This window comes from Hibiscus syriacus, unplaced genomic scaffold (genome assembly GCF_006381635.1).
Source record: "Hibiscus syriacus cultivar Baekdansim isolate YM2019G1 unplaced genomic scaffold, ASM638163v2 tig00000002_pilon, whole genome shotgun sequence".
Classification (NCBI taxonomy): domain Eukaryota; kingdom Viridiplantae; phylum Streptophyta; class Magnoliopsida; order Malvales; family Malvaceae; genus Hibiscus; species Hibiscus syriacus.
The window spans coordinates 386,849-393,561 of NW_024061752.1; the positions used below are offsets into that span (position 1 = coordinate 386,849).

General features: G+C 35.4%; 1 pseudogene; it reads right to left on the reverse strand.

Annotated features, from left to right (window-relative positions):
• Positions 1-527: 527 nt before the first annotated feature.
• Positions 528-4,218, reverse strand: LOC120200847 (annotated as a pseudogene).
• Between the last annotated feature and the right edge of the window lie 2,495 nt (positions 4,219-6,713).

Sequence of the window (6,713 nt, forward strand, 5' to 3'; positions counted from 1 at the left end):
CCGATCCTCACCCTCTGCCACCGAAAACTGTTTGCCTTTGCTTAGACCGATAGCTCGGCCTAAACAGAAAACACCGTGCGCATGGAAGATATATATCTGAAGAGGAGGGTTTTTGGCTAATGCAAAGGCAAATCGGCAAGTCACGAGAAGGGCAATGAACTCATGTCTACGAGTCTTTTTATCTGGCTAAATATATTTATATAATATGTTTTGTTGTATGGTATTGAATGCTTTCAATCATGGTTGTTGAAATGTAATAAAAAACGAAGCTGTGTGATTAGAGCAGAGACTCACCCTTTGATTGATGTGTGAATTTGCTTGTTTTGAAATTTGCAGCATGTTGCTGCAAATGGATCGAATAGTTTAATACATTTTCAGTCTTGTATTTTGTGCATGACCGAGTGACAGAGTCAACGTTCCACTATCTCTCAAGTAATATGAAGAATAAGCTTGCCGGTTGATTTAGAGAGGTGACTCGGTTGATTGATGTCATTAGGGAAATTAAGGCGGTGACAAAAGAGAGCACATTTCTACTAAGATCTTTATTGCCATAGTCTGCCTGAGATCTCAATGTTCATTTCTCCGCAGACAATTCCAGATGGTTCAATAATATGAACTAAAACATTACTTTATGAGGCTTCTGCCACACACATCTAATCAACATATCCCAACGGAAAGAGGAAACGTTGAATAATCTGAAATTGAATACAAGAACCAACGACTTATGCAGCTGCAGTGATGTATTGGATGGCCTCCGCATATACCAGTCATTGTAGCTTCAGGACCATAAACCTGTGATGCAAGCATCCCAACAATTATATGTTAAAAGTTAGTACGATTGTAAAGATAAAAATGACAAGTACACGTAGATTTATGTGAAAAGTTCTAAGAGAATTATGCGAGAGTGTATCGGACATTAAAATCCTCGTTATATATATAGTTGTATAAACACAATAACTCTAGTCGAATAAAATTGCACCGCAGATGAAATTTGGGTCACAAACTATGAACAACTTTTAATTTTTTCTGAGTAAATATACCTTTTCTTTTCCTTCTTTTATTTATTCATTTTTAATCAACGGTAAGGGAAGGGATTGTCCAGGTGATAACAAGGATCTAAGCGTTGCAGGTCATTTATTAATCATCATTTACATAATTAGATTTGGAGTGTTATAAGTAGTTGTACAGGATAGGGATACCTCAATGGGGATGCCAATTTCATCTCCAAGTGCCCGCATTTTTGCAAGCCCCTTCTGGTAATTGGGACCTCCTCTCCTCGCGTATATGTGCATATTGGCTGCTTTGAGCTTTGATTCCTGTATAAATTATTTAGGGTTGCATATCCAGTTATTCTTAAATGTATATGAAGGATGATGAATAAAGCAAATGCAAATATAGTTGAGGTCACCTTCTCCTTCAAAGCTCGAATGATGCCATTGAATGTAGAGCCCACATCAGTAAAGTTGGCTATTCCTCCACCGATTACAAGAGCTCTTTCACGACCATCAGGTTCAGCAGTTGCACACTGTAGAGGAACAATGAAATTATTTGTACAGCCAAAACCATAGAAACCAGTTTGACTCAAGTGTGAGTATTGGATAATGGTACGTGTCTCCAAGTGTTTTCAGATCCTTCGGAGGTCATATCATAACCTCATACCAACGTCTAAGACCGGTGATTCAAGAAATAAAGTTGGACAGCATTAGCTGGTTAAGTACAAACAGTTTCAACTCTAACAACAATATAATATGAATAAAGTGGCAGGCTTCTTACATCAATTACGACTCTGGCATACTGCAAAACTTCCTCTTCGTTGGGTGCTCCACTGTATTCAGCATAATTTCCAAGCTCAGAGGCGAATCCAAGATCTCCAACCTGATGAAGCATATGTTATATAAGTAAATTAAAAGCATGGCCAATTTCAAATTATCAGGCTTTAGTCCTATCCTGAAAATTCTGAATGCAGAAAGCAGAGAACCAACCGTATCGGCGTAGATGACACTCGCACCTCCTCCAGCAACCATTGTCCAAATGCGTCCCTTAGGGTTCAACACTGTAAATTTTAAAGATGCACTTGTCTGCAAGATTTTTATTTAAAAGTTAATACCATACTTGTGGATGAAGCTACTAAATGAACATCACACCACTTCATCAGAGAAGAATTCTTAGATTGTAAATTTTTTAGTAAAACAATCATTAAGACCGAACTGAACATTCAGGTTTACTTAAAAATAACATATATGACAAGCTGGCTAATAAAAAATTGCCATATCTGCCATATCAGATATAGATCAAGTTTCTTCTGCAACTAGGTGATTAGCAAGTAAAAGATTTTGCCATCCATTACATCTAGAATACCTTCTCATCTAGCCCATGAATATAACTTTCATTTGCACTCATTACTCTTCCAAATGGCATTGGGAATTCAATATTATCCCACCTACAGGGAATGAAATTGCATCAGATGATGTTTTCCTGGCTCCATATTACATTGAATCGATAAAATAAAGAAAACTATTGATGAAAAGGGATTTACTTCTTGAAGTTCTTGAAAGAAGCAGTGTCATCAAGCTCGCCTCTCATATCCAAAGGATAAGGCTTTCCATCAACCAGTGTGAAAGGGTTCATCTCAAGGAAAGTGAAGTCAAGATCTAACATTTTGGCATTTTGAAACGTGAAAAAGTTAATGGCAAGTTCCAAACGTTAATATGAATACTGAATAGTATTAGATTCAAAACCGTTATATGGCATACCTTGAAATAGAGTAAAAATCACTTTGATGAACTCCTCAATTTCTCCTTTGATCTATAATTAAATAACATAGAATCGTCAAAGATTCAGAGTGTATTTTACTGATGAAGATATATAAATCTACTGATTTAATTGGTAAATCCATCTAAAGTTGTTCATTACACAAGGAAGGAATGTGCTCCAGCTATGAAATGGAAAATTCAATACTGGAAATTAATGACCTTAAAGTACTAGTGAAACTACGATCAAGATGCAGAAACAGCTCCCAAAATCAATAAGTATTTGGAAAAATTACCTCCAAGGGAAGGGTTGCAACAAGAGGAGCACAAGCCTCTGATGTGAAAGATGAATCGGTTGGGACAAATATGGTCTTTACCTGTATTAAGGTACCACCGTAAGAAATAGAAGAAATAAAGTTGAAGTCAATAAGAAATCTAGTTTATCTTACAGTACCTTGTCCCAGTTCTCTTCAATTTCAATTCCTCCACACTCTGAAAAGCTAATGCTGTTACCGAGTCGCTCCGAGACAATATTAAGGTAGAACTCTTCATTGTGAGGAATGAAAGGTTCAACAATGAATGTTGTTACAGGTCCTTTACATCCACCCATTTCCACCTGCAAGTCATCAAACAGGTTAACATAAAGCCTAAACTTAAACCTTACCAATAACGTCAAATTAACAGTAGTAACCTCTTTGCCGAGGCGCTCTTTCACAAAAGCAATAACTTGAGCGAAATCAAGATTTAAGCCAACCAAACCACTCTTCCCACGCTTTCCAAACAACATGTCAGGTTTAACAACCAGCTTCTGCGACAAAACCCATGGCTCCTTCTCTGCTAGCGCAATGAAATCAGTTGACTCCGTCACCTTAACTCAGCAGCACAACCAAACAAACAATTTGAAATTCAATACTTGCAGTAATCATTCATAAACGAACCAAGGAACGATAAACATCCTCCAAATCCAAAAGTTCCTGATCTGGACAGACTACTTCTTTCATAAAATAAAGAAGGTCAATAAAGGAAACCGAACATTCGTCTATCTTAATTTTGTTTTGAAATCAGTTGAAATTTGCTCAGCAAACAAAATACTAATCAAATCTGTGACAAAACATGCGAAATATTGAAGAAAAAAGATACGGAAGGAGAAATTGAACTGACTTGTGCAGATTTGATTGGCAAATCTTTGCCGAAATGCTGCTTCAACAATCTCTTGGAATCGTACTCTCTGATCTTCTTGCGTGCCATTTCTTCGTTCTTTTCCTTCTTCTCTCCTCTGCAAAATCAAGGCGTAAACCTTTGTAATTCAGATCTGGAGAATAAAATCTCATTGAAGATGAGAGGAAAATGAAACGGAAAAATACCGTTGAAAGACAGGCGGTGGTAGTTAGAACTACTGCGTTCGAAACCCTGTTTCTCTCACTTTTGTTTTCGTTTGGTGTATGTATTTATAGTTAGCTTCTGCTATGCCGGTCCAAAATTTGGAACTTTTAAGAGAAAAGTTAGCTTCAAATACTGCAATGCTTACGTTTATCAAACATCAAACAAACAAAATATGTTGTCATTCTTATTTTTAAAGAGTCCAAGTAAAATATTTGTACGCAATTAACTATCGACATTTTTCCAGTAAATTTCAAGTTGAGCGGCTTGTCGTTTTGACAATGTTATCAACGCTTTTGTTGAGCTTATTTTGAATTGCATATTTTCCATAGACTAAAGAGTAAATATTATAGATAAGCTTATTCTCAAAGCCTCAAGTCCCATCGTACGCAGTTGACCTTTGGCTTGGCAGTGAAGCAACCTTGGAATCACTGGTCACTTGCCATGATTTGGACACTGGTAATCTCTCACTTTCGTCTACCTTCTTGAGTTGTTTCAAAGAGTTGATTATACGCCTTTTAAAATCTTTGAAGACATGAATTGATATACTCTATAAAATCATTTTGTGTTTGGTGTCGGATGGACAAAACCAAATACTAATATTAGTAATAGAAAGATGGCTGAAACCAATCAAATTTTTGTAGTATTAAAATTGGGTTCGGAAGGTGAGTCAACAAGGAAGAAATTGAAGATTTGTCGCATGAAAAGATAATAATTCATTGAGTCAACACTGACGGCACAGGAAAAAAAACTTTAGTTCTATTTGATTTCCATAGAAAACTAACTCCATGAGTTCGCCGGATCTGTAAACAGGGCCGATTCAATGAGTTTTAATGCCCTGAGCGAGATAATAATTTTATGCTATGGGCGAGATAATAATTTTATGCCCCTATACTTGTACCGTATAATAGACAAAACATAAATCTGGCACATCTGGCACATCTGGCACAAGGATATTAACCAAATATATATCTTATACATAATTCAATAACTAATATAAAACTTTGCCTTTTAAGGTATAGAGAAATGCATCTTAAAATTATAGCTTAAAAAATTTACTATTTAACACAAGGATAAATTTCGTTTATGATATTTTATTTTGATTATATTTCAATTGTTCATTTAATTTCTGAATATGTTGTCAATGAAGAAAATGATGGAAGAAAATGAAGAGTATAAATGCTAAATGACTATTGCCTCTGTCCAGCTCACTTGTCAGTGGTAAGTAAAAAAAAGTTGTCCCTCACTCATCTAACATATGTATTGGGTCGGGTCTGGCTGTAAAATAAATGGATAATTTAAGATTACATGATTTAGGGGTTGTTTGTTTACTTCAAAATGATTAAGCGTTGAATGATTCAGAGGCTCTGTTTGAATTAACTCTGAATGTGACATATTGTTTGATAACGGCTCTGAATCATTCAGAATGTACTTTTATGCTGAATCATTCAACAATGTTTTGCTGAATCAGTCAGCACTGAATCATTCAGATGTGAGAAACAAACGCGCTAAATGCTGAACGGTTCAACATTCAACGTTGAATGATTTTATTCAAATCATTTAGAGTCAAACAACATCCCCTTAAGTAGCACTGCACCGACTAGTCCCAAATGCACTTCAGACCCCACGATGTTTGGGGATGCTTTTAATTCTAATGGTAAACTATATAAGTAGTCACCAAAGTTTTAGGATATTTTCATTTTTGTTATCAAACTTTTAAAATTTATAATACAATCATAAATTGTTAATTCATTCTCAATACAACCACTATCGTAAGTTGTCGTGTCTAGGGGTGTAAACGAACAGGGCATTCAGTGACTGTTTGTGAATCGTTCATATAATGTCCGTTTATGTTCTTTTACTATGCTAAATGAATGAGTATGAACAAAATTTTTTGTTCATTTAATAAATGAACGAATACGAACAGAGGTGTGTTCGGTTCGTTTATGTTCACGAACAAGCTCGTTTAGAAGCTCGTTTATTTTTTGTATTTTAAATATTAGTAAAGGTACATACTAATTGAATATATGATGAAATTTGGAGTTTAAACTATGAAATTAAGAAGTTTAAGCATTAGTTGTACAATTTTACCATTTTCCCTATTATAACACAAAAAAACCTTTTCGTCTCACTCTCTTTTCCCTTTTATTCTAAACGAACATGTTCGCAAGAAAGATACGAAAGATCTCCCTCCAAGCCGTACATACGACTTTCATCGAATACAATTTTCCACATACTGCTTGTCCTTACTTCAACAAAGGAAGAGCTAGTTCGTCTGTCGGTAAAATTATAACACAAAATATATTTTTTCGTCACTCTTTTCCTTTTATTCTAAACGAACATGTTCGCGAACACTAAACGAACATGTTTGCGAATTAACGAACACGAACACCTTCAAAAGTAAATAAATGTACACATACACCTTCAAAAGTAAATAAACAGACACTAACATGATACTAAAAAATTAAACGAACATGAACACCTCCAAAAAATAAACAAATAAACACGAACACAACATTGTTCTTTTAAGCTCGATTCATTTACACCTATAGTTGTGGCACACTAATGCCATCTCCTTCCCAA